This window comes from Ursus arctos, unplaced genomic scaffold (assembly GCF_023065955.2).
Source record: "Ursus arctos isolate Adak ecotype North America unplaced genomic scaffold, UrsArc2.0 scaffold_4, whole genome shotgun sequence".
Classification (NCBI taxonomy): Eukaryota; Metazoa; Chordata; class Mammalia; order Carnivora; family Ursidae; genus Ursus; species Ursus arctos.
This window is the reverse complement of record NW_026623056.1, coordinates 17600639-17628151: the sequence shown is the minus strand read 5'-3', so window position 1 is coordinate 17628151 and position 27513 is coordinate 17600639. Positions and strand designations below refer to the sequence as shown.

Genomic DNA, 27513 nt, shown 5'->3' with positions numbered 1-27513 from the left:
GAAATTCATATGAGTATCACTAAAATGATACTTCTTTTAGCTGTTGGGCGGCTCAGTTGGTTAAGTATCACTAAAATTTATCCCTGTATCAAGGGAGATAGATGGATCATCAGAAAGCTACCTGTTACCCAAATATCATTAACCTAATGCCCCATAGCAGAATCATTATCACAGAGTTACACTTTCATGTTATGGCCTTGCTTTTATCATGCTTTTATCAAGAATTATTATAAGGAACAGCAATATTGTTTCCGTGTTGTCCGTTACCTTGCATGATGTCTCATATGCAAGCAATTCACACAAAGAATTCGTTTTAGAACTTAATACCAGGGAAAAGTTTTCTGTTCTTGAAAAATTATTAGGCACCCACATTTTCGATAACAATACAATCCATTGAATTTTCATTTTTTTTGTCCCTGCTGGTAGGAAGTTCAAAGCCAACTTTATGCTCAAAGCTGTATATCTATATCTATTTTAGCATATTTGCTTTCTCTTCCCTGCTTTGGGTTTGCTTTCCCTTTTATTAACCTTATTGTATATATACTTCATGGTAAGGACTTCAAATCCTTTTTGAAACAGACTATAAATAAAAATATACACTAAACACATACTATTAACTTTTAAAAAGATGAAAGTCTCATGTCCATAAATTCTACAATCTTCTTTATGATAAAGGAAAACCCTAAAGGTACACAAAATTGTGGCAAACTTTGAAAAATATTTTGAGTTAAATGCATTTGAAGTCTTCAATATTTTTTATCAAAGTATAATAAAACATCTAGTCAGCTGGAGAAAAGCAGTTGCTTAGAGATTTTATGTGCTATTTAGAATAAATCTTAACAGCTTAATGAAGTTTTAATGTATTATCCCTGTCAAAAGGATGACTACAAACGAAGGATGTAAGAATTCTTGTCTGATCAATAATGAAGATGCACTGAAATAAAAGCAAATGGATTTCTCAATTAATAAAATATTTAGCATCCCTGAAACACACCATTCCATAACATACAAATTCTGGCAAGGTAACATAAACCTAATGTTGGTGGGGCTAAAAATAATATCTTGAGTTTATAAAGGCATTGTCCATATTGAAAGAGTAAACGGAAAATTTATGCATTACTTTACTCATCCACATAAAATTCGTACTACTTCTGAGAGGCCAGGTAAACCATCTAACTTCTGTTCTTCTGAACCTGTTTTAATTTCCCCCCTTCTTTAGATAGATACAGGTTGGCATTTCCACTTCAGCTTTATACCGCAAGCAAGAGAACTGAAGAGCAAAACATAGGAATAGCAACCATCTGCCATTTTGTTTTTAGTCTGTTCCTGCATCTCTGCATTTGAGAATGCTGTCTCTCCACCACCCTCAGTCCAAGTGGTTCAGAGGGAGCTGCACCCACCTGAAACTGGGGCTCCAGGACTGAACACATGGCACAGAGCTGGCCATGCCTTCTGTGCTAAAATATCTTCCTTATATAAGTGTGTTCTTTTAACGTATAGGATATCTAAATTCCAGAAATAATGATTGGGAACAAATCTGGTCATAGACAACCTTTATAAATAGTCCTGTACTTTTACAAATTTACAAAGTACTTTATTAATTTTTTTTATAATGATTTTTTATTATATTTTGTTAGTCACCATACAGTACATCCCCGGTTTCCGATGTAAGGCTCGATGATTGATTAGTTGTGTATAACACCCAGTGCACCATGCAATACGTGTCCTCCTTACTACCCATCACCGGCCTATCCCATTCCCCCACCCCTCTCCCCTCTGTGGCCCTCAGTTTGTTTCTGAGTCCATAGATCCCTCCTACATTGTTGGTGGGAATGCAAGTTGGTACAGCCACTCTGGAAAACAGTGTGGAGGTCCCTTAAAAAGTTAAAAATTGAGCTACCCTATGATCCAGCCATTGCACTACTGGGTGTTTACCCCAAAGATACAGACGTAGTAAAGAGAAGGGCCATATGCACACCAATGTTCATAGCAGCAATGTCCACAATAGCTAAATCGTGGAAGGAGCCGAGATGCCCTTCAACAGATGACTGGATTAAGAAGTTGTGGTCCATATATACAATGGAATATTACTCAGCTATCAGAAAGAACGAGTTCTCAACATTTTCTACAGCATGGACGGCACTGGAGGAGATAATGCTAAGTGAAATAAGTCAAGCAGAGAAAGACAACAATCATATGATTTCTCTCATCTATTTATTTATTTTTTAAGATTTTATTTATTTATTTGACAGAGAGAGAGGCAGCAAGAGAGGGAACACAAGCAGTGGGAGAGGGAGAAGCAGCCTTCCTGCTGAGCAGGGAGCCCGATGCAGGTCCCGATCCCAGAATGCTGGGATCATGACCTGAGCCAAAGGCAGATGCTTAACGACTGAGCCCCCGAGGTGCCCTTACAAAGTACTTTAAAATAGGGTAGATATGAGTCCTGTTTTATATGTGAGAAAATTAAAGTTCAGAAAGATTGGCTTATCTAATCTAATCTAGCTCTATCTAAACCCTGTAACCTACTGACTCTACATTTAAATTCTATCCATTACCCCTTGTCTCTCCCCCATTAAAGACCTGTCTACAATCATTCAATGACTAAAAATTAAAAGTGAACTAAAAAAGTGACAATGCAAAGATGAAAAACCCACTTCTTTGTCTCAAGGAGCTTTGGTGAGATGAACCACTACACAAAATGGTGAAAGTACTAAACCAGTGGGGTAGACAGGGATGTTTTACTTGAGGTTGGAGAACAATACTAAAAGGAAGTTAATTGACATTTGGGGGTAAGAATATTCTTGCTTGCATGGGACTTTCCTACATAATGCAAAAATGTTTAGCACTCTCCATGCCTATACCAGAACCAGTCTTTGTCATAGCTAAAAAAAAGAAAAAAAAAAAAAAGTCCCCCATATTTGTCTCCCTAGGCACTAAGGGATTGGGACTGTCCTACTTTGAGATCAACAGGTTAGGCTGTAGAGTGGTGCTCTCTGCTGCCCTCTGTTGACACACAGAGGTAAGATCAAAGCTCTTAGCATAAAAAGGTGTCCTGTCCTTCGGAGAAAAATGTCCCAAGAACAAAGAAGCAAAGATGCGTGGTGTTGAGGCTCAGTGAGGGCTCTGGGATTGTGGGGTGAGGCTGAATAAAGGCTGGGAGCCACTCCTCCTGGTCCAGACCATAGCCAGTACTTGCCATTTACTTGTCTGTGGCAAGTTGGCATGTTTGTAAAGGGAATAAAGGCTTGTCCTTACACAAACACACCCTGTCCTTACGCTGCAGTTTGCCCAGGGCTTGAACTAGGTCTTCTCTTTCTGATACAATGATTATTTGGGGCTGGGTGGTTATAGTCGGTTATAAAAAGGAGGCAAACTGGAACAGGACCTCGAAGAGGAAGGACTGGGGGAAACTGGATATGAGAGAATAAGGACAGGTGTTCAAAGATAGTTTATATCCGGACGTCTGGGTGGCTCAGTCTGTTAAGCCTCTGCCTTCGGCTCAGGTCATGATCCCAAGGTCCTGGGATCCAGTCCCGCATTAGGCTCCCTGCTCAGCGGGGAGCCTGCTTCTCCGTCTGCTTGTGCTGTCTCTCTCTGAAAAATAAATAAAAATCTTGAAAGAAAAAGATAGTTCATATCAAATGGAAAACTGGTAAGGCACATACTAGTACTTTTCATTCCAAGATAACATTGTAGTGTACAGAGCAGCAGCTAGGGAACCGGAAGTCAGAGGTGATAACATGTTAGCACGGAGTCAAAACTGGCCTGTTCTTACAAGGAGCCTTACACAGCTATCCGTAACTAGGCTCACACTATACAGACTCACACTCAGCACCACAGTCCATTGTTTATTATTAACGCTAATGAAGGGAACAGAGAAGACAGAACCCAAAACTACTTCAGGAAGTATCTGTTTTTAAGTTCACTCATAAATAGAATTATATGTGAGGTCTAGAGAATTCACTGAAAACCAAATGATGAAGCCACCCTGGAAAGCTCTTGGTTTTCCATTACACGTAATCATGCTACCCCCAAATAGGGTAATACCATCTTTACTACTACTAGCAAAGGAGAGTAGCTGCTACTAGTAGCCACCTGCTGCCAGCTGACCAATCTATCTACCTATCTATACATATTTTTAAAATTTTACTACTTCATAGGTTCAGATCTAGTCTCCTCAACTAGATTGAGAATTAAAATTTTACACGTAGGGGCGCCTGGGTGGCACAGCGGTTAAGCATCTGCCTTCGGCTCAGGGCGTGATCCTGACGTTATGGGATCGAGCCCCACATCAGGCTCTTCCGCTATGAGCCTGCTTCTTCCTCTCCCACTCTCCCTGCCTGTGTTCCCTCTCTTGCTGGCTGTCTCTATCTCTGTCGAATAAATAAATAAAATTTAAAAATAAAAAAATAAAAAAATAAAATAAAATTTTACATGTAACATTCACTAAACAAGCAATAAGTAGATAGAGCAGGGTATTGGTGGGGGTGGTGTGAACATAGTGGTTACTTAATGCCCTGAAAAAATCAGTACATAAATCAAATATACGTATTTCTGTTGAATGTCATCTATGTTCAAGACACCTTGACATGTGCTGTGGGCTGTGTATATATAGGGATAAATCACGGATCCTGACCTCAGCCTATTTCATTAAATAAGATAGAAGCACAATCAGCAGCAAAATAAAAATTGTTATTGTGGCTTAAAATCATAACAGAACGTGGAGTCTGTCCCCCAGTATTCAATCTCTTCTCTTTCCTTTTAGGTATAGAACCCTTACCCCAGCCCCACTCTTAAAGTTTTAGGTGGGTGCCTGGTATGCGGCTGAAGACTATTCTCCTGGCTGTAGACGTGACCACATGACTGAGTTCTAGCCCATGGGATGTGAGTGGAAGTCAGGTGTGCAACTTCCTGGTCCTCTTATCCAGGAAGCTAAGCAGCTGGTCGTGGACTCTCTTCCTTCCCATGCTGAGTCAGCTTCTACCATACAGATGATAATACCCCCAGGCAATAGCAGAGCAACAAAACCATTAACTCTGGGCTTTGAATGTTCTAGTGAATCCGAGGTCTACCTGCACGGAAACACCTGCCTACCTGAGGATTGTTAATGAAGGCTGAAATAACAGTCTTCCTTTTCTGAGCCACCAAATTTTGTTGAGACTGTTACTGCCATTTAGTCTGTATCCCAACTAATACATATCTTATTACCAAGTGTTATATAGCTATTTCCTAAATGAGACAAAGAAGAAATGATTGTTCCAAATATCTGGAGAAGAAATACTGACTCAAAGGATCAAGGACCTGGGAGAAACCTTAAAAGTCAAATCTATTCTGCCTCCTTCTTTTTTTTCATATGAAGAAATTGAGGTTCAGAGATTTGTCCATAGTCTTGGAATTTGTGGCAAGGCCAGGAATTGATCCCAGGTCTCCTGAGTGTTTTTGTAGTACATCATTCTGTCTGTCTGTAAGATAAGAGTGATCACTAATGCTACCTCTTTCTTTTCTTGACACAGTTAAGATTCATTCAGTACTCCTGGGACATAGAATATTGTCCTCAGTTCTAAAGGAAAGCCAGCAAGAATTTTTTAAAAGTCACATGTTTTGTCTCAAAGGTATCTGAAATCTAACACCAGAGAAAATTCTAGAATAACTTGATGGTACTACTAAAACAAGGATGAAGAAACAAGAACATAGACCCAAACAATTAGCGATTCAACAAGCTATAAGTGGAAATGGTCATACAAGTATTACAGAAGCACTTGCTCCTGATAACAAGTCCTTTGGAAATACAGAAAATATGACTGAAGAATACTTGAATCAATTCTTAAATGCTTTACTGAAACCTAATTAAACATGCCAGGGCCTGAAAATATATTTTTAATTCTTACAAAATTCCTTTTTCCCTTAGCCCTAGAAGTTTTAATGCTTTAATCTTATAAAAGCCACCCCCAAAGCCTTCAGCTAGGCATCTCTTCTGTGCTGGCTAGTCAACAACAGCCATTCTTTGCCAGAAAGAATTCTTTACCTCCCTGGGAAGTTACACTCTTGCTGAGGAGGAAGAGTTAATGCTTATATCATTGTAAGCACACAGTCTGCTACAGAGCACATGAAGAAAGGGGGCAGTTTTAGGGAGATATCAAAGGAAATAATGCAAGGGGGGGGATTGCTCTGACGTAGCTAATTAACGTCATTTAGTCATTCATAAAATTTTGCTGGGCACTCAGTATGTGCTGGCGTTGAGCTAAGATCTGGTGACAAATACATAGTCCCTACCCTGAAGAACTTTACAGTCCAGAACTGGAAACTTTCCTTTACTAATACATGTTCACATATAGAGTTTGAGCTGGGATGGAATAAGGGTAAAAGAATGCTGCTTCCCCTCCCCCCCTCAAAAAACACCCCTTAATCTTTGGAGTTGGAAAAACCACTCCAGACAACCTTCACTTTTTTCCTGAATCCTACTCTGTTCGTTTTTTTTCCTATAGCGCCTAGTTGAGAATAATCTGGTCTCTCTGCCATCAAAATCATCATTAGCTTTCAATTAGCCATAGTAAGCAAGTGTTTCTGTTTCCCCTCAAAACCCACAACCACAGGGCCTATCTTATGGCCACCCCTCCTGGCCTATGGAACATGCTATCCACCTGCCATTGTAGTCTGGAAATAAAAGCAGGTGTGTTCCCAAGTCCCCCGTTGCAGTGTTGGTTGCCCCTGTCATGAAAGGATCATAGACGATGCTTATTCAACTTCAGGGGGAGTATTAAGAGCTAAAGAAAATTATTATGAATACTCTTGAAACATGTATTGGTCCTGAATTTTTAATTAGCAAGGTAAAGCCCCACTGAAGACCACCCATAATGAAGGAGTGGCCTAAAAAGTCCACATTTTCTTAGCATGTATTTTTAGTGTATTAAGTTACTCAAAGCTCTTTATTAAATTGTCATCGTTCAAAAGGCTACTCCTCTAGAAAAGAGGCTGTTGTCTTGAAGTTACTCTCACTATAAATATAAGAATATGTGTGTGAGGGGAGAATAAGATTCCTGGGGGAAAAAAAACACAATAAAACATAGTCTAATTAGTAAACACTGCAACATTTGAAAAATAAAATGCATTTTCTAAGGAAGAGTACTTGTGGGAGCTTACTTCTTAGCTAGGCTATGAAATACTCACAAACCTCACGCTGCGTGTACATTTCTGAGTAGCTTTCATCACAAGGCTCTTCACATTTAGGGCAAGTTCCTTTATACTTGTCCCCCATAAATGCCTGATTACATTTTGAAGCAAATGAAAGAATGTTTTCTGCTGCTGCCACCTACTGCAAACTTGAAAAATATGCTTGAAAATTCTTAAAGGCAAAATGCAGTATATTACTGAAGAATAATTTATAAGTCAGACAAGTAGGCTGAGATCAATGTCATTATGTTTTACTTTTAATGAAGCTATTAATTAGTCCAAGAACTTGAATGACAGTCAATAAGTTAATGTTGCATAAAGAGGGCAAATAAGCTAAGAACAAGCCACAGCTTGACAGATACGTTTTCTCTGGTCTACCTTATATGCAAAAACTAGTCTATCTTTGCTGTTGAGAAAAACCCTATTCAGAGGGACTGGAAGACGGGAAGACCGGAACTGGAAGAAAATACACTTCCACTAATTTGAACAATAATTCCGAAATTATCAAGGTAGATAAACATACAAATGAAGTGGGGGAAGGAGGAAAAGGTTCATGAACAGGTGATTCACAAAAATAGAGATGCAAAGACCAGTGAGAAAAATGCGTAAATTCAGTATCAAAGAACTGCAAATTAAAACAAAATGAGATACCAGATTCTCCTTGCAAAGTGGCTAAGATTGCTTTTTTACATGTGGTAATATACTGTTTTGGAAAAGGTGTGAGAAAACGGACCCCTTTTTTTTTCTTCAGTATAGCTCACACGCACACAATGTTACATTAGTTTTAGGTGTGCAGCATTGCGATCGGACAAGTCTATACCTTACGCTCTGCTCACCACAAGTGTGGCTCCCATCGAACATACACTCTTACACCCCTCTGATGGTTAAATAATTGTTACAACTTTTTTGAAGTATAATTATTTGGCAGGAGGTATCAGTAGGCTTAAATTGTAAATACTCTTTGATCCAAAATTCAACTTCAAGGGATTTATTCTAAATAAGTAACCAGAAATTTGCAAAAAGGGTTGAGCTATAAAGATTTCATGACAAAGTGTGAAAAAAGGAAGGTAACATGATAATAAGTACTATGTAATCCAACATATCTGTATATACACACCTAGAAGACTACATATAATATTAACCATGATTATCTCTGGATGTAGGGATAGGGATGATTTTATTTTTTTCCCGTTTAATCTAAATTTCTAAATTATCTATGAAGTACAAATGTATTAATTTTGGAAAAAATGAAGTTTTAAAAGTTGCTAATTAGTGCTCTTTGTTATTTTAAACTTATTTCAATTATTCTAACTTTAAAAAAAACTTGTTACAGTTTTTTCCCCCTGTAATTTTAAAGGAAATATCAAATTTCAAGACACAGATGGCCCAGAAACAATTTTGTAACATACTGTGCTGTAGTAGGTAATATATCTTTTCACCACAATGAGGGATGGTCATGGCTGGCATCGGCTCTGAGGAGGTAGGAGGGTTTGGGACTAAAAGCCTTGACGAGAAGGGGTGTGTGTGTGTATTTACTTACTTCGTTTTACAAGAAAACAGAAAAATGAGGATGGCAGGAGAAGATTATAAGAGGAGTAGAAAGGAAGTTGGGAAGCCCCCTCAGGGAGCACAGTCACCTGGTGACAGAGAAGGACAGAGCTGGAATCACAGGGAACAGGGGGGAACAGAAGAGTTTGTAAAGCTGCTGTGGTAAATGTAAATAGAGATGAATTAAAGGCTGCCAATCAGCAGTGAGGACCCAACTGAGGAGGCAAAACAGTCATGGCAGCAGGAAACACTGATTAGGGAGGTACTCTGGGTTGGGCACAGTCACAGGAGAAAGGGCCACAGGCTGACAAAGAGTGGAGGAAGTAAGACTGGGAGGAAAGGATTGTTGAAATGGCTAATAATGTTCCAAGCTGGACGAGGCCAGGGCTATATTCAGTTTGGTTACCACTGGTTACCACGGCGTCTACTACTATGTATGATACATGGTAGAACATTATATGTTTAAGAAAATTTTAAAAAATGAGGAGAAACCATGTAAAGAGAAAGGTAAGACAATTAATATAACTGAGTCCCTACTATCTATCAGATTCTTTGGGCACAGATAAATATATCATCGTCAGTCTCTTATTGGCTAGCCTTCTTTGTCATGTCCATGTCTCTCCCTTTCGAAAATTTCCTGGGACTTATCGACTCACTTTCCTGTCCTTTGCCACCAAACTTCTTATAAGAACACTATATGCCAGGGCTGGCAGAACTAGACATGTGTGCCTCTTCTCTTCCCCCCACACCCATGGCAGGTGTAGCCATAGATGGCGGCAGTCTTTCCATTGCCACACACCATAAACATACGTAAGCTTGAACAGCGCTAGCAAAGGTCCTCGCACACGGTAAGCATTCAATAGAAATTCACTGAGTGAATGAATGAATGCATGTCACACGTCAAGGTAGGGATCTATCACATCTGTTACCCTTCTTATTCTAAGGTCTCACTAACACTTGAATACCATCTATGCAAGTATGATAGGAAAGGAACAAATAATAGAACTTTTGTATGCTCTATCTGTGACCTTGTGGAAATGGGCTCCCTTTATGCTACTGGCAATGGTGCCTTAGGCTCCCCATATGCAAGAAGCCTTTGCTTAGGGTCAGTCTACCCAGCTGCATGCCAAGGTGTTTCCAGCTACAGTATTTTCCAACCTGGAGGTGTGTTTTAGGATTAGGTATATCTTTTATCTCCTCTGCTTTTTGTTTACCCCATCTCTATTCATTTTCCCCTCCATTCTTCTAATTTGACACCCTCCTAGACGTCATCCATTTGCAGCACAGAGGACAAAACAACAACAACAACAACAAAACCCCAAAACAAAAAACAATGCACTACATTCTTTTTTTTTTTTTTGTACAGAAATTACTTTGGTGAGACATTAATTCCACCTTGCAGGTAGGATTTGCATGATAACCAAGTCCATTGTGGCAGACATATTCTTAAGGTGGCTCCCATGCCCTCTGCTTCCTAATGTTCACACCTTTGTGTGATCCCTCTCCTTGAGAGTGAATGAGACTTACTTCCAATCAATAAAACACAGAAAAGGTGCTGGGATATATGTGATTACATGCACATAATTCTGTGATGAGGCTATATAAAACCACAGTGACTGTCTTGCTGAAATCTTTCCCTGGCTAGCTGTGAGAAAGCAGGGGGCCATGTTGGGAAACCCCACATGGCAAGGAAATATGGTGGCTTGTAGGAATGGCCAACAGGTAATAACAACCAAAGGGGAAAAAAACTCCCCAACTGAAGCTCTCGGTCCTACAACCACAAGGAACTGAATGCAGTCAACAACCACAGGAGTGCCCCAGTAGAACTTCCAAATGAGAATCCAGCCCTGGCCAAACCTTGATTGAAGCCTTGTAAGACCCTAAGCAGAAGGCCTGACTAGGCCATGTTCCGAGTCCTCTCCCACAGAGACGGAGGCAATAAACGTGTGTTGTTCTAAGCCACTAAGTTCGTGATAATATTGTGATGCAGCAATAGAAAACTAACATACCCACAGAACTCAACACCGTCCCAACTAGAGACAACTTGGTTTACACTTAGAGAGGGCAACTAAAACCCTCGAGACACACCCAATAAAAATTATAATGGCATCATCTAAGACTCCTTTTTATATAAATAATAGTGAGTAACATAATAGAGCAAACATCCTGCCTGATGACTCAAATAAGCACGGTTACAAACCTAATATTTTCTTAGCGAAAGCCAAACTCAGTAGCCGCAATCACATCTAGTGCTATGTTAGTTAATAAGGAGAATTATGAAAAATATGGGAAATACAGTCCTTGCCTTCCACTACCCTTTGTTTGCTAAAAGTCTTATCTATGTCATCTGGGAGTTTCTTTATAAAAAGGTTTCATTCCCCAGTATGCTTCTAAAATAGCAAAAGTCTCTGCCAAATTAGACGAGACGTGCGGAGCCGCTCACAGTTTGCACTGGAAACTGCAGAAGGGGCAGATGAGTGGGGTGGTTACATACTGCAGCATACCAAACTGCCCCGAAACTCAGCAGCTTAACACAACAAACACGTATTAGCTCACTCCGTTTCTAAAGGTCAAGAATCTGGGAGCAGCTTAGGTGGGTGGTTCTGGCTCAGGGTCTCAGGAAGTTTCGGTCAAGCTGTTGACCACGGATGCAGTTCACTTACATGGCTGTTTGCAGGAGGCCCCAGTTCCTTGCCATGTGGACCTTGCACCAGGGTTGTCGGAGTGTCCTCGTGACAGGGCAGCTGGCTTTCCCCAGAGCAAGTTATCAAGAGCAAGCAAAAAGCTGCAGTGCTTTTTATGACCTAGTTCAGAGATTGGCAAACTTTTTCTTAAAGGGCTAGACAGTAAATATTTTAGGTTTGCAGGCCATATAGTCTCTATTGCAACTACTTAACCTCAGTTGTTTTCGTGCAAAAACGACCACATCTAATACATAAACAAATGGGCATGGCACATGCCAATATAACTTCATAAAAATTGGCGGCCAGCCCATGGACCGTAGTTTACTAAGCCCCGGTCTGGTCTTCTCCCTGTACACCCTCATGCTCCCTTTATTCATTAGAGGCGAGTCCAGCCCACGCTCAAGGGGAGAGGAATCAGGCTCTGGCTCTTGAAGGAATAAAAATATCTTAAAACTACGACAGCAGCTGAACCCATAATACGTAGAATGTGGGTTACATACTGCAGTAGTTTCCTAAGGCTACTGTAACATTACACACAAAGCAACAGAAGTTTATTCCCTCACAGTTCTTGAGACGAGATGTGTGAAATCAGGGTGTTAGCAGGGCCATGCTCCCACCGAAGACTCTAGGGAAGAACCCTTCTTTTGCCCCTTCCTAACATCTGGTGGCTCCCGGCAATCCTTGGCATTCTTTGGTTTGTAGCTGCTTTGCTCCAATCTCTCCCTCTGTCTTCACATGGCCCTCTTCCCCACGTGTATCTCTGCGTGTCCTCTCCTCTTCTTACACTTCAACCACACACAAGTCTGCCCCTCCAAATTCATATTCACCTAGAACTTTAGAATGTGACCTTATTTGGAATTGGTCTTTGTAGATGTAATTATTTAAGTTAATATGAGATCCTACTAGATAGATTGGGCCTTAAAATCCAATGACTGGTGTCCTTATAAGAAGAGGAAAGGATACACTTAAGCCCTAAAATATGTAAAGGAAGTTCCTCAAAACCCTCAGGATAAAGTACAAACTCCTTACCTTGGCAATAAAGCCATTTCTGAAGTGATCCCACCAACTTCTTTGTCCTCATTTCCTACCACTCCTAGTTCTCGCTTATCCTCCTCACCTACAGGTACAAGATCTTGCTGTTGCCTCTCCCGAGAGTGCCCTGTCAGCTCTTCCTTTCTACTACTTCTCCTTTAAGACTTTGTTCAAATATCCCTTCCTTCAGAAACGCTTGATGATCTTTTTGGATCTGTTGGAGGTCCTTCCTCTGTTTCCACAGCACCCAGTGCATATTTAACACGTTTCTGTTGTGATGACTGGAGTGTAAGTTTGTATTCTGCACTAAACCCTAAGCTTCTGAAAGTCAGTAACTGTGTCATTTTCATTCCTGTATCCTCAGCATCCAGCAGAGGACTTAAATAAACAGAAGGTGTTCAAGAAACATTTGTCGGTTGAATAAGGTTACAGATTTTTCTTCCTATAAATTCTTAAGCACAGGATAAAACCTCTTTGGGCTGGGATAATTTTAACCCAGTCTTGCATGAACACAGCAGGTTGGACTGGATATTCCAATAGTTGCTTTTATGAGAGTCCCTTTAGGCCTGGGCAATGAAGGCCTATCGGTGCACAGCTGGCCTGCATCTGCCACACGTAAGTGCAGGCATGTTGGTAAATACTGTTCTGAAGCCCTTCTACCACTCTCTACCAATCAGGCAATAGATCTTAGTTCCAATCAGGAACTAAGAAATAGTGTTCAATATTCTATTTTTATGATATATAAGTCAAAGTAGGAATGTGCTTTGTCTTTTTTCTTTCTTGATACTTGAAGGCCCCTTACTTTAACCAATGAAATTCAGTTACCTTATAGCAAGAACATTTTTTATTTTTATTGAGATAATTGCAGATTCACATACAGTTATAAAAAATAATATAGAGAGATGCCTTGTAAATTCTGTTCGGTTTTCCCCAATGATAACATTTTTCTGTACGGTTTTCCCCCATGGTAACATTTTGCAAAACTGGAATATATTATGTATCGCAAACAGGAGAGTGACATGGATATGATCTGCTGGTCTTATTCAGAGTTCCCCAGTTTTATTTGGGGGTGTGTGTGTGTATTATAGTCTATATGATTTTATCATCTGTGGGTTCATTTATCCACCACCACAGTTAAGAAACTGAAGAGTTTCAATGCTGTAAGTATCTCTTATGTTAACCCTAACAAAGTATAATTCTACTGCATCCCATCTTTTGTGTTCTTACTGTCATATATTTTCTATCTGCAGTTTTTACATTTTATAAGAAATGATGAAATATTTAATAAGTAGACTATAATAATTTAAGGATACATAGTAAAATCTCTGGAGCAAGTACTAAAAATATTTAAAAGATATAGCTCAACAATCATTAGATGAATCAATTAGATGAGTACTACAAAATATTTGATAAACTCAATCAATCAATCAAAGAAGGAAATGGGGCACAAAACCCAGATGGGATAAATAGAAAACAAAGAAAAAAGTACACCTAAGTGCAACCATATCAATAAATACATTAAATATAGAAGGACTAGAAGGTAGAGACTGTTAGACTGGATTAAAAAAAAAAAGCAAGACTCAGCCATATGCTATTTATAAAAAAGACACCTCAAATATAAAACCACAGACAATTTGAAAGTAAAAGGTGGGGGCAGGGAAGTGTACCAGCAAATACTAAGCATAAGAAAGCACCTGTAACTATACACTATCAGTTAGACAAAGTAGATTTCAAGACAGTATTAGCAGAGATAAAAAGGGAGATTTAATAAAAATGGAAGAGCCACTTCATCAAGAAGACCTAACAACCCTAAATACAGGTGTACTCAACAGAACTTCCAAGAACAAAACTGACAGAATTGAAGAGAGAAACAGGTAAGTCCCACAGTCATAGAGATTTTAAAACCCCTTTCTCAGTAACAGACAGTACTAGACCAAAAAAAAATCAGTAAGCAGATAGATTTAAATAATATTCTCAATCATTTTGACCTAATTGACATTCACAGAACACCACACTTAACAACTAGAGAATTTGTGCAAAGAAGGTTTACCCACAAAGATCTTATTCTGGGCCTTATAAGGAGTTTCAGTAAATTTCAAAAGACTGAAGTCTTTATTATCATTTTTTATATATCAATAAGATATCTTTTCTAAAAAATCTCTGTTGGCGTGCCTGGGTGGCTCAGTTGGTTGAGTGACCAACTCTTGGTTTCAGCTCAGGTCGTGATCTCAGGGTGGTGAAATTGAGCCCCCATCGGGCTCCACGCTCAGCAGGGAATCTGCTTGGGATTCTCTCTCTCTCTCTCTCTATCTCCCTCTGCCCCTCACACCACTCGTGCACTCTCTCTCTTTCTAAAATAAAGAAATAAATTGTTTAAAAAAATCCTTGTAATGTTTGGATACTAAAAAACACACATCTAATGGCCCATCGGTGAAAAAAACAAATCACAAGAAAAATGAGATTTCAAACTAAATGAGAATGAAGAAAGCATATCAAAATGTGTGAGATACAACTAAACCAGTACTTAGAGGAAATTTTATAAGCTTTAAATGTGTAATTTAGAGAAGAATTTAAAAGCAATGATCTGTTTCCACCAAAAGTCTGGGAAAAGTAGAACAAATTAAAACCAAAGAAAGAAGAAGAAATAATAAAGGTAAGAACAGAAACCAATGAAGTTAAGAAACAGAAAATAAACTTTTTTTAGATAATTTTTAAAAATATTAATAAAATTGCCAATACCTTAAAAAACAAATTGTGTTAAGTGAAAGAAGCCAATATGAAAGGTTATATACATATAATCCCAACTATATGGCATTCTGGAAAAGGCAAAATTATGGAGACAGTAAAAAGATCAGCAGTTGCCAGGGGTTTATGGGAGGGAGGAAGGATGAAGAGGAGCAGCACAGGGGATCTGTGTGACAGTGAAACTGTTCTGTATGATACAACACAAAGAATGAACCCTAATGTAAACTACGGACTTCAGTTAATAAAAATGTATCGTTACTGGCTCATCAATTGTAACAAATGTACCATACTACTGCAAGATATTAATAATAGGGAAAAATGTGTGTGGGGTTAAGGAAGAATATGGAAACTTTTTATACTTTTTGCTCATTCTCCTATAAACCTAAAACTGCTAAAAATAGTGTATTAATTAAAAACACAAAAATAAAAAATGTCATTAGGAATGAATGAAGGGATATCACTTAGATATCCCTTTAGATACCAAAGACACTAAGAACAATACAAAGATATTATGAACGTTATTCCAGTATATGCAATAATGTAGATAATATGGCTAAACCTTAAAAAACACAAATTACTTAAACCGACTTAAAGAGAATTAGAAAAATCTAAGTCTCCCTATATCTATTAAAGAATTCATAATGAATCAAATTCATAATAAAAATGTTCTCCCCCTGAAAAAGCTCTAGGCCCACATGGCTTTACCAGGAGGTAAGATCAAATACCACCATCACTACCACCACCCACCACTACTAATAAAAATACGAATTCTACACAAACGCAGAAAACACAGGAGGAGGAAACACCTTCTAATTCATTCTAGAATGCCAGCATAACCCTGGTACAAAAACATGACAAAGACATTACTAAAAACAAAGTTACAGACCAATACTGATATTCCTCATCGCATCTCACAAAGATGCAAAAATCCTCTGCCAGGCACTAGTAAGTTGAACCTACAGTGTGTGTGTTTATTGATTTATTGATTTATTTGTAGGCTCATGCCCAGCACGGAGCCCCACACGGGGCTTGAACCCACGACCCTGAGATCAAGACCTGTGCTGAGATGGCATTGGATGCTTAACCGATTGAGCCACCCAGGCGCCCCATGAATCTACTGAATTTTTTAAACGCATAGCACAACATGACTGAAATGGCATTTATTTCAAGAACGCAAAGTTGATTTAATGTCATTAAACTCAAACAACATTAAGAGAATAAAAGGGAATAGCGATACAATCATTACATTAGATATAGCAAATGCATTAGACAAAATTCATACAAAAAATTCTCCTAAAACTAGGAACAGAAGACAGCCTCTTCAAACGATAAAATGTATCTACAAAAAACTTACAATACATTGCTTATGATGAAACATGAAATGCTTTTCCCCAGAGACTGGGAACAAGACAAGGATGTCCGCCCTCACCGCTGCAATTCCACATACATATGAAGTGCTCAGGACAAGGCCTGACACATAGGCGTTCAGTAAATGTCACTAGCGTCTGGGCTGCATGAGGTGCATGTTCAGCTTTAAAAGGTATTGCCAAACAGTTCCCCAAAGAGGTTGTTGTGGCCTTTTTTTTTTAAAGATTTTATTTATTTATTTATTTATTTATTTATTTATTTATTTATCTGAGAGAAAGAGAGAGAGCACGAGAGCAGGAAGGGTCAGAGGGAGAAGCAGACCAATGAGCCCGGAGCCTGATGCAGGACGCGATCCTGGGACTCCAGGATCATGACCTGAGCCGAAGGCAGTCGCCTAACTGACTAGCCATCCAGGTGTCTGGTGTGCACTGTTTTTAAAATGATCTTTTTCTAGTCTTAAAAATTAAAAGAAAGTATTAGAAGTAGTCCCCCAGTATAATCACTGTTAATGTTTTTGTACATTACCTTTCAGTCTTTTAATTGCTTGTTTATTAATTAGGTAGGATTGTGGTTTTTATGCAGTTTTGTATCTTGCTTTTTATTTTTTTTATTTTTTTAAAGATTTTATTTATTTATTCGACAGAGATAGAGACAGCCAGCGAGAGAAGGAACACAAGTAGGGGGAGCGGGAGAGGAAGAAGCAGGCTCACAGCGGAGGAGCCTGATGTGGGGCTCAATCCCACAACACCGGGATCACGCCCTGAGCCGAAGGCAGACGCTTAACCGCTGTGCCACCCAGGCGCCCCCTGTATCTTGCTTTTTAAACTTAACATTAAAACATAAACATTGTCCCATGCTTTGAAAAACTTAAAGCCTTGTATATGTGTGATTTTAATAAATTAGGAAACTTACTTTGTTCTTATTTACAAATTCTGAAAAATATTTTGTAGTCTATCAGATATTTTTAAACAGTATTTATAATATTAAATCATATCAGGTTATGAAATTACTAGTCAACTTTTCTTTTTAAAACTTTTTTCCAGTTTTATTAAGGTAGAATTGACAAATAAAAATTATATATATTTAAGGTATACAAGGTGGTTTGTAATATATTTCCATTGTGAAAGGATTACCACAATCAATTAACCCTTTAACCGATATCTTCCATCTTCCCTACCTCCCAGTCCCTGATAACCACTGGTCTACTCTCTGTTTCTGAGTCCCATGTTTTCAGATCTCACATATAAGTAAAATAGAACAGTATTTATTTTTCCAAATTAGTTTACTTAACATAATATCCTCTAGGTTCATCTGTGTTGTCACAAATAGCAGGGTTTCCCTTTCTTAAGGCTGAATAATATTTCATTGTATATATACACCGTATTTTCTTTATCCACTCATCCATTGATGGACATGTGGGTTGTTTCCATATCTTGGCTATTATGAACAATGCTGCAATGAACATGGGAGAACAGATAGCTCCTCAAGATCTTGATTTCATTTCCTTTGGATACATAACCACTAGTGGGCTTGCTGGATAGTATTGTAGTTCTACATTCAATTTTTTGAGGAACCTCTACACCATTTTCCATAATGGTTGTACCAGTCTCTCCTTTTCTGATATTAAACCACTTTCTACTGTTAAGTCCAGTTTTCATCGGTGAGTATATGTTCACTAGAGATAATGAATGATAATTTGCTTGATAATGCATATTTTTAACTAATTTGAGGACCACTGTTAAAAATGATTCAAAAATTTTATTGGGTAATTTTTTTTGAATTCTATTGTTAAATGCTAAAATCTATCAGTGCCATTGATATCTATTTTCTTTTTGAGGAACTTAATACAATGTAGCTTTCTTAACAGTGCTTTAGAGGCTTTTCATAGGATGTTAATCTCTGGTTTATAATATTTTTGAGCATTATTTATGACAAGTATTTTTCTGTATTTTATGCAAAAAATACTGATCCCTTTTAATGATACTGCAATAGAATTTCAATTTTATGTTTTTTTCTTGTGTACACTAATGAACTTAATATTTGGTACCAAAGATTTTGGGGGGAAAATATAAAGAGAAAGGAAAATAGTTATGTGAAATTTTGTTGTTCCCTTGAAAATATGGCATAGATTGTGTATTCCAAGAATTTACTTAAATCAAGTATTTTTGATTTTACAATCTGCTTAACTTTTCTAAATTTGGTCATGAAATTAGCCTGCTGTTATTTTCTCTTTTATTGTGTTAGCAATTTTGGAAATAAATTATCTTCAGAATTTCCATAATTCATTACTGAGAAAGTGTATATTATAAACCATGGCTGTGCCACCTTCAAGCTATGTCACTTGGGTGAATTGTGCGGCATTATCTGTAAGATGGAGATGAGGACAGTGATGATAGTGGTAATTGTAACACCTTCCCATATGGTTATTGTAAAGGTTAAACAAGATAAGGCATGGCAGCCCAAAACACAATGCCTGGCTCACAGGTGTTTGCTGATATTTTAATAAATCTAGTCAATCACTAAACCCAACTGATTTTAAATACCACTAAAGTTCATGCCCCACTCTTCATTCCCGCAGCCTTTGCCTGAGGTAGCTTTCATGTCTCACCTGGACTGTAACAATAGCCTCCTTATCTCCCTACTTCTAATTTCTTTCCCCTTCAGTTCAAACAGTAGTGATCTTTCTAAAACACAGTCTGATTATTTCAATTCTTTCATGAACATCTTTTCATGGCTCTCCATCACACAGAGCAGTGTTTCCCAAACTTTATGCATTTCCATACCTCTTCCCAAGTGTTGCAAATGGTTCCTCTGCCTGGACTGTTTTCCCCATCTTTCTTCCTAAAGATTTTACACTTATTCCTCGTAATTTATCTTATTTTATCTGCAATAAGGATGTTACCTAATGTAAAGTGCAGATTTTATTCCAGACCCTTAATTTGTACTTCCAAAAAATTTTTGTTGATATCATTTACATACACAAAATGCATAGCTCTCAAGTGTTCAATCTAATGAATGCTGACAATTCTATACATCCATGTAACTGCCAACCAAACCAAGATTTAGAACATTTCTAGGACCCTAGAAAGTTCCCTAATGACCCTTCCCAGTAAATAAAATATCCTCTTCCCCTTCCCCCACCAAAAGTTTTTTTTTTTTTAAGAGTTTATTTATTTATTTGACAGAGAGAGAGATAGCCGGTGAGAGAGGGAACACAAGCAGGGAGAATAGGAGAGGAATGAGCAGGCTTCCAGCGGATGAGCCTGATGTGGGGCTCGATCCCAGAACGCCGGGATCACGCTCTGAGCCGAAGGCAGACGCTTAATGACTGAGCCACCCAGTCGCCCCATCCCCCACCAAGAGTTTTGACAAAAAAAATTTTTTCAGGGTCACAGAACAACCATAATTCTTCCCATTGATATTAAAAATGATTTGTATGATTTCAGCTTGCATGATCATTTCTATGGCCCCACATTGCAAAGTTAGGATGATCTGTATTTTAAATATTTCCTTTTACTTTTTTGGCATTGTAGCTGTATCTTTGTATGTGTACGTGTGCCTGTACCTGTATGTGTTAATGGATACCCTAAAGAAGTCAACAAACTACAGTACATGGGCCAAATCCAGCAGGCCTGTTTTTGTAAGTAACACTTTATTAGAATACATCTCTGCTAATTGATTTATGTACTGTCTATGTGCCTGCTTTTATGCTACAAGGGCAGAGTTAGTTGCCACAGAGACCATATGGCCCACAAAGCCTAAAATACTTATCTGGCCCATTACAGAAAAAAATTCCCAACCACGCTCTAAAGCATTGGTTCTTAAATTTTAGCATGTATCAGAATTACGGATTATTGTGCCATACCCCCAGAGTTTGTAACTCAGTTGGGTCTATGGTAGAGCCAAGAGAATTTCATCTCTAGCAAGTTCCCAGGTGGTGGTGATACTGATGGTCTGCAGATCACACTTTGTGAACCACAGTCTTAAAGACTACATATTATAATGTTAACATACTACAGTCTACCTCATATTATGCTACTTCATTCCCACCCTTTGTACTCTTGTTGCTATACATTTTACTTCTTTATATGCTCTTAACCCTACTGTACATTATTATTTTTGCTTTGAACAGGCCATAGCCTTTTTTTGTAAATTAACACAAAGTAAAATTGATTTTTATGGTGTACAGTTTACAAGTTTTAACTTATGTATGGACTCTTATAACTGCTACCACAATAACTGCCTCTGTTAAAGGATCTAGTAGAAAAGAAGAGCATCAAAGTATTTAAAAAAGAATCAAAAGGAAATGCTAGAAATAAGAAATAAATACCAAAATTGAAAAATTCATTTCATGGACGTAAGGGTCATGCTGTTGAGTGAAGGTAACTTCTGTACTAGGTTATAAAATTTTCATGTTCTCTGTCGTTTTCTTTATTCAATGAACCAGCACTATTAACATCTACCTATAGGTCGGTGATTTCCAATTTGCTGTTTATTGCTACTAATGTGCATCTTGCTTTCTCAAAGCAGCCATATAAGCCATTTTGTTTTTCATGTCTCTTCCAATGGACATTATTATCTAATCATTTTCAGGATAATAAATTATATAGGCAGCCTTTTTCAATTTTTTTAAAGATCTTATTTTTAAGTAATTTCTACACCCAACACAGGGCTCAAACTCACAACCCTAAGATCAAGAGTCAAACACTCCATGACTGAGCCATCCAGGTGTCCCTCAGTTTTTAATTGGTAATTTTTATGGTCTTCCTTTGATGAATTTGCTAGTATATGATCCCCTCATTCTAAGGAACTTCAGCGAGAAAAGCTTGTAGTTTCCTAGACACTTGGCAGCCATTGTCCTCCCCACCCCCATCATCTTATTAAATTCTGAAAGCTGTGAGGACAATGGAAAGACAGCCTAGAGGTGGGGTTCAGTAGCTCTGAAACCTTCCATTCTGATCATAATAAAGGATCAGGCTGCTAGAAAAGAGATCAAGTTTCTTTCAGCTCCCGGGTCCAGGTTAATAAGCAGTAAAGTTAAATAAGCATCTGTCCAACTGACCCCCACAGCCCCAGGTGCCTTCTATGGTACTTCTCATCCTTCTGTTTATTCTGTCTTAATATAGAGTAAAAAATGGTTTTCCATTTCTAATGTAAAATTCTTTTTATTGTCATCCACGCTGTTATCCTGCCTCTACCTATTTGCCTAGGTATCTCTCTTGCCTGTTTTCCTTTGGTGAGGTGTGTCATAAAGTACTGAGGGCTGTGTTTACTTTGTGTTGCATTTACTGAGAAGCACAAAACAGGTTGTTCCATACTTTCCGGGTGTTCCATAATTGTCTCTGATGTCTATAAAACATCCTGTGCAAATTGTTTCTGCTAAGTTTGTAGTGCAAATTACATTTTGAAATGAATTTTACCAGGATCCATCACACCATTTTGCTATGGAAACACTGGCATATATCACACAATATGACATTCAAGACTTATTCCTTAAATTCCAGAATAATGCTCAAAGGAATCTATTTTATTATCTGGTTATCATTCCATTTGTTGTCCTATGAGGAAGGCAAACTGACATATTATTATCTCATTTTCCAGATGAGGAAGTGGAGACATGGACAAAGATGATTAAATGAGACAGTACATGAAAAAGTGTCTGTGACAGCACCTGGTATGTATGTAGGTGTATGTGTATGTATACATATAGAGACACACAAATATATACATATTTGCAATTGGGGGAAGAGCATATTTTTTTTCTCTTTAAAAGAATATATTTACTTATCATCAAAAAGCAAATTAGTGGCAGATCTAAAACTAAAGCTACTTAACTTCTAGTCTAGTCTTTCTAAACTCTACTCAGATGACACAGATGACATTTCTATATCTGGTTGTTATTAGCTTTCCACATTCAGGACAAATATCTATTACAGTAATTCGTTAAAAAAAAACACAATCCAGAGATATTATAGGGACACTTCCTTAAACTTTCTGTTCCTTATACATTTCTACTGGCACTACATACCATTTTGACTTCTTCTTGAGATCTCTTTCCCTGAACATGGAGAGCCTTGGGCCAAATTGTGGTTTAGGTGCAGTTTGGCTTTGTTTTTCTTCTACCTTCTCTTCTGGTTCTTCTCCTACTTCTCATGTGAGAACCCGTATTCCATGAAAACCAGTTCATGGACAGCAACAGCAAGTAGGGGAATCTGATTAGGACAGTGAAGTATGAGTCAGAGACTGGAAATGCCACAGAAAAAGGACCTCCAAGCAATTAAGAACTGGGAGGAGTTGAGTAATCCGAGTGAGGGTAAACACGTTGGAGTTTTACAGATGGTGAAGAAGCAGGGCAGAGCAGACCAAACAAGTACGTGGAACCAGCAGAGAGAAAATGCAAAATGCTTTGCACCTTCAATCACTCTTCATTCCTTTTACTACGGTAAATTCCAATCCAATGCGACACTGACCTAGAATCCTACCAGTCGTAGTAATTCCAACAGTTGGCTGGCTGACCAGTCCATTTGGAGTAAAGTGTGGTCACAGTTCTTTTGGCAGAGGGTTTTCTTTATTTGGGTTGTTGAAATAGATGCAATTACATTAATTCATACTAAAGAGGGGGAAACGGATTATTAATTTATTACAGCCCTCAAAAATAGTATGCTTTGGGGCGCCTGGGTGGCTCAGTCGTTGAGCGTCTGCCTTCGGCTCAGGGCGTGATCCCAGCGTTCTGGGATCGAGCCCCACATCAGGCTCCTCCGCTGGGAGCCTGCTTCTTCCTCTCCCACTCCCCCTGCTTGTGTTCTCTCTCTCACTGGCTGTCTCTATCTCTGTCAAATGAATAAATAAAATCTTTTTAAAAAAATAGTATGTTTTGAGGAGAGAACCAAAGCAACAACTTCTCCAAGTGTATTTTTTGGCATACTGACTCCTGCAGTTTAGTTGAATGCTCCAAATGAAAAAAAAGGATTCTGTGGTCAAAAACTTAGGGAAATGCTGCATGACCCTCTTACTAGAAACACTAACATATTAAAGGTCCTGAGAAGTCTTACAGTAAATACATAAACTCATTTAATTTTATTTAGTTTACTTTTATGGTTATTGCTTTTAGCGTCCTTTCAAGAAATCTTTGCATACCCAAGATTACAAAGATATTTTCCATTTTTTTTCTACCAATGTCTATTTAATTTTTGTGTATGGAGAGATAAAGATATGATGGTTCTTTTCTTTCTTTCCCATAAGAAAATCCATTTGATCCAGCAACATGTTTAAAAAGACTCTTTTTCTGGGGCCGTCTGGGTGGCTCAGTTGGTTGAGTGTCCGACTCCTGATTTTAGCTCAGGTCATGATCTCAGGGTCGTGAGATGGAGCCCCGTGACTGGCTCCATGCTTATCGGGGAGTTTGCTTGAGATTCTCTCTCACCATCTCCCTCTGTCCCTCACCCCATTCTTCCTCTCTCTTTCAAATAAATAAATAATCTTAAAAAAAAAGACTCCTTTCCCACTGAATTGACTTGCTACTTTGATCAAAAATCAATTGACTTTATGTGTGTGGGTCTATTTCTGGATGTGCTATTCTGCTCCACTGATACATTCATCTATTCTTAGGGCAATAGTTCATTGTTGGTAATAGTTACTAGCTTTACAGTTCAGTTTTGAAATCACATACGAGAAATCATCCCACTTGTTGTTCCTTTTCGACATTGTTTTAGCTATGCAATGTTCATTGCATTACCAGATACATTTTAGAGTCAGCTTGACAATTTCTTCAAAAACAGCTGCTGTTTTTGATAGGAACTGCACTGGATCTATACATTTACTTGGGGAGAATTGGCATCTTAACAATTTTGAGTTTTGTAATCCATGATCATGTTTTGTTTTGTTTAAGATTTTTTTTTTAAAAAATTCCTTTTTTTAAATTTTATTTTATTTATTTGACAGAGAGAGACACAGCGAGAGAGGGAACACAAGCAGGGGGAGTGGGAGAGGGAGAAGCCAGCTTCCCACTGAGCAGGGAGCCCAATGCAGGGCTTGATCCCAGGACCCTGGGATCATGACCTGAGCCGAAGGCAGACGCTTAACGACTGAGCCACCCAGGCGCCGCAAGATTGACTGATTGATTGATTGATTGATTGATTTTACAGTGGGCTCCATGCCCAATGTGAGGCTTGAACTCAGGACACTGAGATTTACAGTCACATGCTCTACCAACTGAGCCAGCCAAGTGTCCCCATAGAATTTATATTGAGCTTTTAAATTCAGTCTTCTCTAATTTTTCTTAGTAATTTCTGTATTATTCCACATAGAGGTCCTTGTGCTCTTTTTAAAGATTTATTGCTATGTATTTGATATTTTCAGTAGTGATATTTTCATCTATTTTCTAATTGTCTTAGGTGTTCTAATTATTTCTAATGCAATTTTTTTATATTGACTGTAACCTATGACCTTGCAAAATTCATTAATTAGTTCAAATAGTTTTTTAGAGATTCTATAGGGTTTCTGTGTACACAATCACCATATTTGAATAACGACAGCTTTGCTTCCCTTCTGAACTTTGGCCTTTTATTTCTTTTTCTTGCCTTATCATACTGGTTCTATATTAACCACTTAGTATACATTATCTCATTTAATCTTTATAAGAACTCATTGTTATTACTATTTACAGGTAAAAAAACTGAAACTCAGAAATGTTCAGTAATTGCCCAATCAAGATTACACAACTATTAACCCCAGGCACTCTTATCCAACCCTGTACCAATGACTAGTAGCTTATAAATTTGGAAAACAGAGGCACAAAAGCAAAAAAATGTTATCAAATTAATAGGAAAAAAAATCCAATCGAGAGCAAAGGATATAAACAATTCACAGAAAAAAGGGCAGGTTTCTTCTAAATATGAGAACATGTTCAACCCCACTCATAAAGAGAGAAATACACATTAAAACTATGCTAAAATGATCCAACTGCTATAGAAAATAGTATAGTAGCTCCTAAAAAACTGAAAAATAGAATTACCATGTGATCCAACAACCTCACTTCTGGGTATACGTCCAAAAGAATTGAAAGCAGGACCTCAAAATGTTATCGGCACACCCACAGTCATCGCAGCATTATTCACAACAGCCAAGAGGTAGAAACAATCCAAACGTCCATCAATGGATGAGTGGATAAACAAAGTTTGGTATATAATGGAATATTATTCAACCTTAAAAGCAGAGAAAATCCTGTCATTTGCTACAACACAGGTGACACTTGAGGACTTTAAGTGAAACAAGCCAGTCACAAAGAGACAAAAACTGTGTGGTTCCACTTACATGAGGTATATAAAGCAGTCAAACTCACAGAAACAGAAAAGAGAATGGTGGTTGCCAGGGTTTGGAGGGAGGAGGAAATGGGGAGTTGTTATTTCGTGGGTATAGAGTTTCAGATTGGAAGGTGAACAAGTTCTGGAGATCTGTTTCACAGCAATGTTAATATACTTCATACTGCTGAACTGAACACTTAAAAATGGCTGAGATGGTGAATTTTATGTTTTTCATCACAATTTAAAATTTAAAACTTATTTTTAAAACTTTAACACAAATTTTATTATGAATTCTAAAAAAAAAAAAATGCTGAAACCACTTTTCAACCTATCAGAATGGCAAAAATCCAAAAGTCTGATAACTCTCAGTTGGCAAGGATATGGGAAACAGTACTTTTATTCATTGCTGGGGAAGTACAAATTGGTACAATCCCTGTGGAAGGCAACTAAGCAATATTTATGGTACCTATTATACTCTCTGAATTTAATCATAAACATATACTGTATGCATGTATAAAATGATATATACACAGGTTATGACCTTCAGCATTGTTTGCAATAGGAAAATACTGGAAACAACCAAAATGCCCATCATTAGGTTACTGGTTAAATAAATTACAGTATGTCTGTACAATGGAATACTATGCAGCTATTTAAAAATGATGGGGCACCTGGGTGGCACAGTGGTTAAGCATCTGCCTTCGGCTCAGGGCATGATCCCGGCGTTGTGGGATCGAGCCCCACATCAGGCTCCTAAGCTGGGAGCCTGCTTCTTCCTCTCCCACTCCCCCTGCTTGTGTTCCCTCTCTCGCTGGCTGTCTCTATCTCTATCGAATAAATAAATAAAATCTTAAAAAAAAAATGAGGACACTTTCCAAATACTGATATGAAAAGAGATTCAACATATATTACAAATTAAAAAATGAAGAACAGTATGTATAACAGTATTAGTAAAAAGAGAAAAGTCAGAATCTGTGTATACTTTTATATTTCCTTGCATATACATCAAGAAACTCTGGAAGGACACATGGAAAAATAATAACAGTAGTCTGGGGCTTTGAATGGGAACTGAATGGATTGGGTACGGCTGGGGTAGGAAGATATTTCAATGTACACTCTTCTATGGGGCACCTGGGTGGCACATTTGGTTAAGCATCCAACTCTTGGTTTTGGCTCAGATTATGATCTCAGGGGTCATCAGATCGAGTCCCACATCAGGCTCTGCATTCAGTGTGGAGTCTGCTTTAAGCCTATCTCTCCCTCTGCTCCTGCTCTTCTGTGTGTGTGCTTGCTCGCGCTCTCTGTCTCTCTCCTTCTTTCTCTAAAATAAATAAATAAACCTCTTTTAAAAAGTACACTTTTCTATATATTTTGGTTTTGGAATCATGTGACTATATCACCTACTCAAAAAATAAAAAATTCCCATTCTTAAAAATAAATTTTAATGGCACCAACTGACATTAATATATTAATAAAATGAATATTTACCAAGTGTCTACTATATGTCAAGTAGGTGCTATTTTGGACACTGGCAATATCGCACTGAACAAGACAAAGTTCTTGCCCCCTCATAGAACTTATATTCTAGTGATAAAGAATATATATGTTGATTTTATCAAAAACATACACACACATGCAAATAATTCTGAATATAAATAATATAT

At 38.0% G+C, this 27513-nt stretch overlaps 1 protein-coding gene across 5 annotated transcripts in view; it reads right to left on the bottom strand.

Moving 5' to 3' along the window:
- Positions 1 to 27513, bottom strand: part of MAP3K13 (mitogen-activated protein kinase kinase kinase 13) — a 131637-nt gene that overhangs the window by 94578 nt on the left and 9546 nt on the right. Inside the window, exon 2 of one of the 5 annotated variants that reach the window (XM_057306708.1) lies at positions 1 to 22759. This exon is cut by the window's left edge and continues 5076 nt beyond it. The exons of 2 other annotated variants lie outside the window; for them this stretch is intronic. The gene's annotated coding sequence lies outside the window, so the exon portion shown is untranslated. 2 more of the 5 variants (XM_057306706.1, XM_048214991.2) reach the window with 2 other exon arrangements.